This window comes from Tupaia chinensis, unplaced genomic scaffold, assembly GCF_000334495.1.
Source record: "Tupaia chinensis unplaced genomic scaffold, TupChi_1.0 Scaffold148271_1, whole genome shotgun sequence".
Classification (NCBI taxonomy): Eukaryota; Metazoa; Chordata; class Mammalia; order Scandentia; family Tupaiidae; genus Tupaia; species Tupaia belangeri.
In genome coordinates this window covers 585,925-597,080 of record NW_006208122.1, presented here as the reverse complement: position 1 = coordinate 597,080, position 11,156 = coordinate 585,925, and positions in this window count along the sequence as shown.

Below are 11,156 nucleotides of genomic sequence, written 5' to 3'. Positions count from 1 at the left end.
TTTCCCCAACTGCAACTTAAAGTTACTGTTTAAATTCTCTGGGACAAAATACTGTATTATTTACACATTGCAGGCAATTAAACTCATTAATTTATAGTATTTTGTAAGTTGTAGGTAAGACTGGATATGGAAACATAAGTTATGATAATAGTTTCAGATTACCAAAACATGCACACACATACACACATAAATTTCTTGTCATTTATACCATGGGTTTCTCCACAGAGCCCAAGGCTTTTCATAAATTTGAATTTAATTTCATAGGTGTTAATTTTCAGTATGGACGAGTTATAGAAGCCCCTGCAAGGCTTTTATGCTATAATTCTACTGCAATATAGGTATCTAGTAATCTGCAAATTCATGAGGATCACTTCAAAGCAAGCCAAAAATCTCTGTGCAAATGTTACACATGACCGACTTGCAGACAGTGGAAGACAATTGTCATGTATTTTCTAAATCTTGCCTTTTTCATGCAAAGTAGCGCAATGCCCTTCCATCAGAGCTCAGTGCATCCTAGATTTCAACCTATCCCCTTTTGGTTAGCTGTCAACATATAAAACAAAATAGCAAAGAAGGCTGATGCAAAGCAAGTAAAGCAAATATTTTATCTGGGCCAGGGTCAGGATGATCAGCTAGACCTTGCAAAATCCAAATTGCTCAGGATATTGTCTGCCAATAAGTTACAGATTTCCCAATGATCACCAAGGCAAAAGTGGCACAAGGGAGCAGGGAGTCACAAAGCCTCGTATAGCTGTGGTGGGCTAACGTCTATGGTAACACAACGGGATGAACTCTTGATCACCTGGAGCCACTACTTAATTTTAAAGTGTGGAGAAAATAAGTAAAGAATGTAAAGCAGTAATGTATTTGGGCAATAAGGATGCATTAAACAAAAAATCTAATTTGTCTATAGCATTTAAAGTCATTTCAGCCATTTCAGATGCACACTACCAAGTCATAAGATAGAAGTAAATTTTATTTCCTTGAAGCATTGATTTAGGTAGACCGGAATCTCCTGGTTTGCAGTTGTTGCGTAAGAATTATTTATTTAATTTTATTTATTGTTATTGTTTTTTTTTTTTAATTTCTTGTAGGGCATATGCACTCACCAGAGAGAGAGAGAGAGAGAGAGAGAGAGAGAGAGAGAAAGCAAGCCTCCAGTCTGGAACTTGAACCACGGTTAGCTATGTGAGAGTCCAGCAGCTTAACCAATGTATCACCTGCTATAAGGGAGAATCTCCTGTTTTAAAGAAAAATTGGTCTTTTGGGGTTATCTATCAGCTTCCTTAAAGTTTCACTTTGATAATGTGACATTTTACATGAGTGATTCTAATTTTTTTTTTTTTTTTTTTGGAGAGATTTTTGCTATGGAGCAGGTGTGCTTGCCAGAGGGACAGAGAAAGATGCAGAGACAGAAAACAAGAAGTCACCGCCCAGGGGGATAACCATGCACAATCCCTTCTCCTCCATTCTCTTTTCAGGATTTTGGGCATGTAGCCACACACACCTGGTGTGAGTTGTAAGCCTCTGGGTCTGGGACTCAAACAGTGATCTACTATGTAGGAGTTAATGTCTTAACCACTACACCACCTGCTGGCCCCAAGTGACTCAATTTTGATCTGGCTTGTTGGAGTCTCAAGCAGAAGTCTCAAAACCATGGTCTCCTAAAACTTGTATGTACCATTACTTTCTTTAAAAAATTGCTCTGATCTGCACAATTTTTACTTTTTTTTCTTTTACTAAATACTATAGAAAGATTGACCTGTCTGTAATTTTCCTTTCACATCATGGTCTTCACCCCACTTTTCTATATTAGTACAGAAAGGTTTGCTTTTTACAATCAATCGTTACTAGACACATAAAGGTACTGATTACATGAAGAAGTTCAGTAGACTGGGTTCCATTGATGAAAGAAAATGGATGGCTCCTATATCAAAGAGAAGAAAGTAGATCACTATTTACATTTATGTCCTTCTCTACCCACAGTGTAGTCAAATGATTCAGTTTTAGTCAAAGAAAGAATTTGCCTCAGAATCTCACTTCTGGCTTGTGGAAAAATATCTTTATTAAATCTTGGGTCAGGGCCAGCAGATGGCACAATGATTATGTCACCATACTACCATGCAGTCAACCATGGTTCAAGTCCCATATCTTGCATTTTAAAACTCATACTGGGCGTGTGTGGAGTTTTGCCCAAAATCCTGAGAGGAGAATGGAGGAGAAGGGATTGTGGTGTGACCATCTTCCCCATACCCTTCCCCGAGGGTGATTTCTCACTCTTTGTCTCTCTGTCAAATGCATTTGCCCTATAGCAAAAATCTCTCTTAAAAAAAAGATCTTGGGTCTAGACATTCGTGCAAGATATTTGTGCAAGAAATTTCAAGAAGAAACTGAGGACATTTACCCCAACCAAAAGCCAAAATTTCTTGTTTGGTCTAAGATGTCAGCTAGATTATAAATCTGGAAACCATCAATTGAAGAGGCTGTCACTAGAAAGAAATTCTTCAACACCATAGAACATATAAACTGTGACGCTTCATTCAGTCTTGGAGAAAACCTAGTTATCTCAAGGGCTACTGCACTCAAGATCTGAACTGATGTTGGTACCAAGAAAATCAAGATCTGTGATGGCTCACCTATTATGAGTAGGTGCTTATAAGGGCAAAGTAATAAATAAAGTTCTGACAAAAAAACTTGGTTCACAGACCTACAGGGTCTATAGATCCACAAAATCATCATTGCCCCAATCTGCAAATATGTAATTGGAGTGGATATACTAAATATTGGGTTGTTGGAAAAGTCATATGCATTTTTGCATAGAAAAATATGCCATGAATTTTCTGATGACCCAAGAGGCAAACTAGTTTAGCATTGGATTACCACTATATCACTGCAGTTGGCAAACTAATGAGAATTTTCAGTTACAAATGTCCTAGTGTAGATTAAATCTAAATTCTTTTAAAAATTATTGAAAAAAGTTAAGATGGGTTTGCCATGCTAGAGTCCCAGTTTGTTCCTGTTGTCCTGAAGATTTTAATAAAATCACTTTCTTTTCATACTCAAAATTATTACATTGGATGATAAATAATATTGTTACTATTTCTTCGTTTCTGAAAAGTTATGATTCTACTTTACCACCTTCATCGATTCACTTCTTAGCTTCCTCTTCTCCAGTGAACTTTTCAGAGGTCATCATCTTCTACTTCCTTTATTCTACCACTTTAATGGAAATTATCCACGTGTTTGTCCTGGTTTGTACTTTAGAGAAAGCCTCTTTATCTCGGTGCTCTTCAATTTCTGAATTGCTCTTTATTGCAATTCCGAGTCCCAGTGTTTAGAAAATATATGATATGATATCAAATGATGTATATAAAGTATATTTGTGGGGCCAGGAGGTAGCATGGTGATTAAAGGTGATGGACTTCCATATGAATGACCATGGTTCAAGTCCTGGACCTGGTGGCTTGCTTCTCAATTTCTTTCTCTCTCTTTTTCTGTCTCTCTCTGCTCAGATTAATAATAATAATAATAAATGAAGTTAAATATTTCTTTAAAAAATGTATTTGTTCTATACAGTTGAGTCATGAACTTTGAGACATCCCAATGAATCTATATGCTAAATTTCAGGGATAAGGAGGCCTACCTATGTACAGTGCTTTCCAGCTTATAACATAGTTTCAGATACATCACATTGCTATGCTCCTTTATACAAAAGCATTCATGTTTTACAGTCTCTTTGTCAAGATGACTAAATAAGCACAAGTACCTTTGCCAAGGCTGGGAGCACATTCTTGACAAATGCAATCCAACCAAAAACAGCATTTCAAGCCTTCCCTTAGGAACCTGGTCTTACTGCAAATATCTAAAACTGATTTCAAGTTCTCCTTAGCTTCCGAACACTTCAATAATTCATCATTGTTTCCATTGGCCACTGCCCTTTGTTCGACCCTACATAAAATCCTATATCCTATTTCTGCTGAAAAAGCAACTCAAAAGCCAAACATCAAAGTTGGTACAAAGGGGTTTTTATTCAAACTGTCATTTGAGACACTGTCACATCGCTCCCCACTACCACAAGGCAATATGTTTAGGCCCATTTAAATAGAAACGTAGTTTAATTATGCTTCAAAAACTAAACCTGAACCAGATATAAGAAAGATAATCCACATCCTCTGGATAGTACCTGATCTATTTTTATGGTAAGCTATTGTTTCATAGGTGATATATTAAAGATAATAGGATATTTTCTAAAAGGCTACCTAAGATCTTAAGGCAAAATTTCCAAGCTTAGTGCTATAGATGTAAGACCTCTGGTCTCCAGAAATGTGAAGAAATAACTTCTGTCTTTTTAAGTCACCAAGTTTGCAGTGATTTGTTATAATAGGCTTGAGAAACTAATGCAGCATCTGTATATTTCACTAAGCTAGCACTCTTGAATAAAATATATTCTTTTTTTAAAAGTTGTTTTCTGGGAATAAGTATTAGCCTCATATGAAATATGTTAATATTAAATAATTTATTGAGTCACAAACCCCACAAAACAATCAAGCTGAACTTTCTAGGGTGTAGCAAAAGCTTTGTTTTACATCATTTACATTACTAAATTTATATATATATATGTATGTATATGTATGTATGTATGTATGTATGTATATATGTATGTATACCTACACACATACATATTATGTATAATACACACACACACAATATTTTCTCTTAAAACTATTTTCAATACTGACAAATAGTTAATATATTTTAAGTAGCACTTCAAAGAAATTAATATTTCCCCCAAAATCTTCTGGTTAAAAATGATCTCCATACATATTTACAGAAAAATATAGAAAGCTTTTAAAATACTTCACTCTGCTATCTCCCAGAGTCATTGTTCAGGGATATGTGTTTCACTAAACAGTGCTAACTACTTGTTTCTGTCATAAATTGCCAGTGAGTTTATGTTAGGGATCCCCAATCCCTGGGCTGAAGACCAGGATTAGTCTGTGGGCTGTTGACCCACCTCCCCTCCCTGGGCCTTGCAGGGGTTGAATGGCTTATGGGTGAGCAAGGCTTCATCTGTGGTCTGTGTTTGCACTTACTCCCCATCCATGATATTGCTGCCTGGGCTCTGCATCTTGTTTGATCATAGGTGGCATGTGATTCTTACAGGAGAGCAAATTCTATTGTGTGATGGTTTCACTGTATATTGCAATGCAGTAGAGGTGGAAATGGGGTGCACAATGGATATCGTGTGCTTGGGTCATCCTAAGACCAACTCCCAACTACTTCTCCCCCAGCCTATGGAGGGATTATCTTCCATGAAGCCGGTCCCTGGTGCTAGGAATGTTGGGGACCACTATGTTATGTTACTAAGAATACCAAAGGAAGTGCCTGCTCATGAGGACAAAGTATTTATGTGTACATTGTAAAAATTATTATTAATTATTTAAACAATTCAGTCATTCAAATGTCATTGCCCCAGAATTAAAGCATTACTGTGATAGCCACATAAATGCATGAGGGAGGGTCAGAATATTGTCTATCACCTTTTCCTCCATGTAACTAAAGTCTGACAAAGGGCATAACACTCAGTGATATTCTGAAAATATTCACTAAATTATATACTTTTAATAGCTGGAAACTACAGAGAAAGCTATACTTTTCAAATTTCTTAGTATTTAGCATTTTCTCAAGGATATATTCTTTGCAATGGTTAATTTTATTTATCATTTTGGGAGTTGTTTTTGGATGAGAATAACATTTCACTGGTGAGCTTTGGCTAAAGCAGATTGTCCCTCTTAATGTGGATGGGCCTCATCCAATCAATTGAAGGCTTGAACAGAATTAAGGACCAGCTTCCCTGAGCCAGAGAGAATTCTCCCAGAGACTGCTTTCTGATTTCACATGCATTATCAGCTTTCCAGGGCTGAGCCTGTCAGCCTACACAGCACACTTTAGACATCCCACTCACCATAATTCGTGATAAAATGCCTTACAGTAAATCTCTGTGTCTCTAGTTCTTTGCTTTACATATTTTGTTTGTTGTACATTTTTGCCATAGGACACATGCACTCACTGGAGAGAGACAGAGAAAGAGGGAAAATGAGAAATCATTCTCCAGGGGAATAGCCATGCCTCAATCCCTTCTCCTCCAGTCTCCACTGGCACACATGCACACACACACCCATACCCAGTATGTGTTTCAAGTTGCCAAGGCGGGGACTTGAACCACAGAATCAGCCAGGTGTGGGACCCAGTGCCTTAACCAACATGTCACCTACTAGATCTCTTTGGCCAAATTGAATATACCCTAAGAGAGAATTTGTAAAGGAATACTTTATACTTTACCTCACCAAATAGAATTATATAAAATTTGGCAGTAGTATCAATACATTTGCCCAGTTGCCCAGTCTCCCCATCATTTACATCATCTTTTCCCTAAAAAAACACTTAGGAGCATCACTGTGATGTTTCTGGCTAATGTACATAAGTTTTACCCTCATATTTAGTTTTGTTTGCTTACTTATTTGTTCATTTATAATAGGCATTTTCTCACCTAAACTTTCCTCCCCTGAAATAGCTGGAGGTGACCTATGAAAAATGAAAGAGGCCTTGATGAGAGGAAAAAAAACAAGTGTTTCACCTGTATTTCCATTGTTGAATATTTTGTCCTAGACTTCAGTTCCTCCATCTGTAATAAATAACCATAACACTTTCCCTGTGTACTTTCCAGATTAAGAGAATGATTAGATAAAAACATGTATGCTAATGCAATTTATAAATAGCTTTTTAAATCAAAGGAATTAATTTTATTACCTTAGGGCTCTGTTTTGATGTGCCTTCAAAAACTGGTTGGAATATATGAACTAGTTAATGATTCATTTCTGCTAATTTTGATCTTGCCTAAACCTATACATACATAGAGAGGGAGAGAGAGAAATAGAGAGAGATGCACATTTCTACCTATGTGTTTTAAAATACAACTTAAATGATTAAGACAAGAAAGTTGATTTTACTCAGGGAACATTAAGGGCCTTTCAAATTGTGTAATATATAGCTTCCATATTATCGATCTGTGATTCATTACTATTTCCTCCTTCTACTTTAGAGGTTTCTGATTTTTTTTTTTTTTACATTTAATGTTTTCCTGTTTTGTACTCTGTATTCTCCTTTCATTTCCTTTCACTTCTGTTATGTTCACATATATATCTCTCCGAATTTATCTTTGATCCTACCTTATTTTTTCCATGTGTATATATTTTAAAGCCGTGAAGGAAAGCACTTTAAAAGTAATTGTTATGTCTGTGGGTTTGTAATTCCTTCATCAGTCTTCAGCAGGGACTTTATCAAAAACAAAACAAAACAAAACAACAGGTTCCGTTGAAATCTCTGGAGTGCTTGTCTCTTTCCTTCAAGTTTCATTGACATCTGGCAGATGAGAACACTGCAGTAATTTCACAGAAAGGCTGCCAAATATGACACCAGAAAAAATACAGAGCACACACTATTTCTTGCTACAAAAAGCCAAAGGCTTAATGACAACTCTAAATGTCTGGAGAAAGCAAGTGATGGTATTACTAGCAATAGTGGGGTTGTCAGGTGCCAGACAAAATGCACAGAGATGTCGTGAGGATAAACCTGGTCCTGTGCAGGCGCTATTCAGCTTACACACTCATAAACACATCTGCTATTGTGCACGGTAACTACCACTGCAACACTTAATCTGTGCAATTTTAATATTACGAGGAGGTACTTTCATCCGCTGAGTGACTGGAGAAAATAGAAGAAAATAAGACAGACCTCCCTTGTAATTTCTATTCCTAGACATAAATATTGCTTTGTAAGAAATGAGAGACATTATGTCCTTCTTTCTTTTGTAATCCTAATTTATATTCCTTCTGTCCCATGATAGCCGCTGATTTCACCTTTATTTTTACTTACTCTCTTTCCATCCTCATAAATATCTATAGACTATGGGGTCCATCTGTTCTGTAGTCAATGATATACTCATTTTCCTAACTTAAAAATGTATCTTGTTCCTCTTAACCTGGCTGATTTCCTACCTCCCTTTGACATTTTTCTTTTCATAGTGAGGAGCTTCTGAATTTGTTGTTGATCGTGCATACGGTATCTCGTTATTATGGCTGGATATTTGAAACTTTTCATAGTCATTCTTGATTGAGGGGAGCATTAGATAGTAGTGGTTAAATAATGTATTTCTTGGAGAAGAGACTTTATTCTAATTTCATGAATCTCAGTGGGGTGGACATGGCATAGTTGTATGTCAGGATTGATTCATAATACATTTTTTCCCCTCCAGTTATTACTTTTCCCTTCCCCTAGGATCTGGCTGATTGATGATCCTGCAGCCTTCTCTTTCCTTTAAGAGTTTATGGTTGTATGATCTTCTTAACTCATTAATTATCATCTGATTTTGTTGCCCTCAGTTTTATTCTAAGCTGTTTTCCTTATCCACAAGTTTCAATGAGCCATGTCCAATTTTGATTAATGTTTCTACATGCTTGCTTAAATATGAAATAAAATTTCTTGTATTTTTAGCATTTCTAGTTTAGCTAGGAGGCTAAAAGTTTATTTTTCCGGTTGTTATTTTGCAGTAGGTCATAGTTTATGTATACATTTTTCAACTATTAAAGAAAAATATAATTGGAGGAATAAGAGGTGTCCACATGAAGAGACTTCTAATAATGATTAAGAGTTTGAATATATTCTAATGGTGTATGAAGCTATTTAAAGATGATTTTAAGTGTGGAATTTCACAATCAAATGGAGAGTTTGCCCCAAATCACTTCTGTGTGTGATATAGTGGTATGTTTTAAGAAGACATCCAATATGCAGAAAGCTATTGTATAATGACTAAAATGCCACGTAAATGGGCTCTATTTAAATTTAAAAGAGTGCATTAGTAACCTCATAAAGAGTAGTGCAGGCCAGCATGTGAATGTTGGTTAAGGTAGCTGGATCCCAAATAGCTGACCATGTATTCAATCCGAGACCTGGTGGTTTGACAAACCTACCAGGTGAGTGCACAGGTGTATCCAAAATCTCAAAAGGAGGGAGAAATGGAGAAGCCATTATAGCATGGTGTTTCCCCATGAGGGGTGTTTTCTCACTTTCTCTCTCTCTCCCTCTCTTTTTCTCTACTGTGAGCATATGTACATTCTGACATACATACATACATACATACATATATAATAGGTATACTAGTAGATGGGACCAGGCAACAGCAAAGCTGTAAAAAACCTTGTTCCATAAGGCTGACCCACATGAGATGTTCTAGGTTTGTATCCAGAGACCCCCTGAGTTCAGTAGGCAAGTGTGTGCCCACAATTTTGGGCTAGCTAAAACTTGAGATGCATCACAATGTCAAGACACTGTTGGGCATTCTCTCCCTCTCTCTTCCTCACTCTGTCTCTCTTGCTCATGGAAGAAATAAAAAGCCAACCAAACAAAACTAGAACTTGTGAAGGCAGATAACTTTTGGAGTCAGATAAGAATGAAATGGTAGGAGAGAAAAAACAATAGAAGTTTAACTTGAATCATGAATGTAGAGTTACAATCCTTCAATCAATTCTCAGAGTTGAGTAAGTTTATAGGCCCAGAACACTTTGAATGAAGGAGAGGATGCATCCCTTTCAAGAAGGACCCCATTGCACAGTTTAAAATTTATACTGTTAATATTTTCCCAGCCTTTTCCAAAAGTACCTACTTCCTTTTCTCAGAAGAACTGTGCACTGAGAAAAAAGAAATGATTAGACCTTTTGGAAATTACTGGACACTGGCTCTGGAGGACACTAATTCCGGGAGACCCAAAAGGCCACTGCGGTTCATCAGAGTACGTGCTCATGACGATTATGTGAACAATGGAGTTTTAGCCCGGTGTATCTGAAACTGGGACTAATGGATCCCCAAATGCATCCTGCAATTATTTCCAGTGTTCTGGAGAATATGATTGGAAGAGATTTAACAGCAACCAGCAGAATTGCCACATCAAGGATTATTTTCACCATTTAGACTTCATGCAAAATTTCTGTTCTGTAGGACATTATTTCAGAGCCTACCTACTAGAATAGGTTAGATCTACTTATTATATGAGTCCATATCACTCTTAATAAACCAAAATAGGTAAAGAACAGGAACATTTGCTCACTGCCAGAATATCAAACACTGACCCACCAAGTTTGTCTTGGAGGAAGGTTGGATTACATATCATGTCACCCAGGAGACAAGTTGGCTCAAAAGCTGTCTTCCTGCCCTCATCTTCAATTTAATCCATGTATGCAAATTAAGGACTGACACTTGTGCAGTTCTGATCACCTTTAGCAGCAGTCCCATTGGTCCATTATTGACACTCATATTGTTCTGATTGTCACAGTGCTGGTGCTGCAGTCAGCATTCACACTCCCTCTGCAATGCCGTTCAAGCTTAGGTCACTCACTCTTCCCTGAGCATGTGCCTTCCAAGTAAACCACACAATTTCAGTTGATAGCAGATCCCTGCCATGCAGGCTACTTGTGGTCTGGTATGTCACTATGAATTTCTCATTTGTATCCTTTGCTTGTTTATTACTTTTTAAATAATTAGTTGCCATTAGCAATTTTTTAAAGTTAAAAAAATTCGTATTAATTTTACATTTTACCTGAAGTCCTCATCATGTGTGTGTGTGTGTGTGTGTGTGTGTGCGTGTGTGTGTATGTTATGTATGTATGTATAAAAACTGTTTAACAAAGAACTTTACATTTTTCTCTCTGTTAAATGTTTCTTCCCCTTTGCACCTGACTCCCATACCATATCTTGTCTACTACATGGTGAACTTCAAGTGGTTAGGGACCTGTCTGTCTTGTTTACAGCTACATTTGAAAAATCTGCACACTGTGTTATAAAGGAAGGGTGTTTGATCAATGTTTGGCAACTGGATGTCAGCATGTATTGCTTCATTTAATCTGCAGCTGTGTGTGTGTATATGTGTGTATACAATACAGTTTTCTAATTTATTCTATGCTTCCTGCTTGTTCCCAGCTTTGTATTTTGCTGTCTAGTCAAGGCTTCTATTGCCTCTTTTATTCATTCTTAAGGATGGTCATTTACTGTTCTTTGTCTCTATCTTAATTTTGTGTTTCCATTTGTAGCTGGAAAATGTTTAT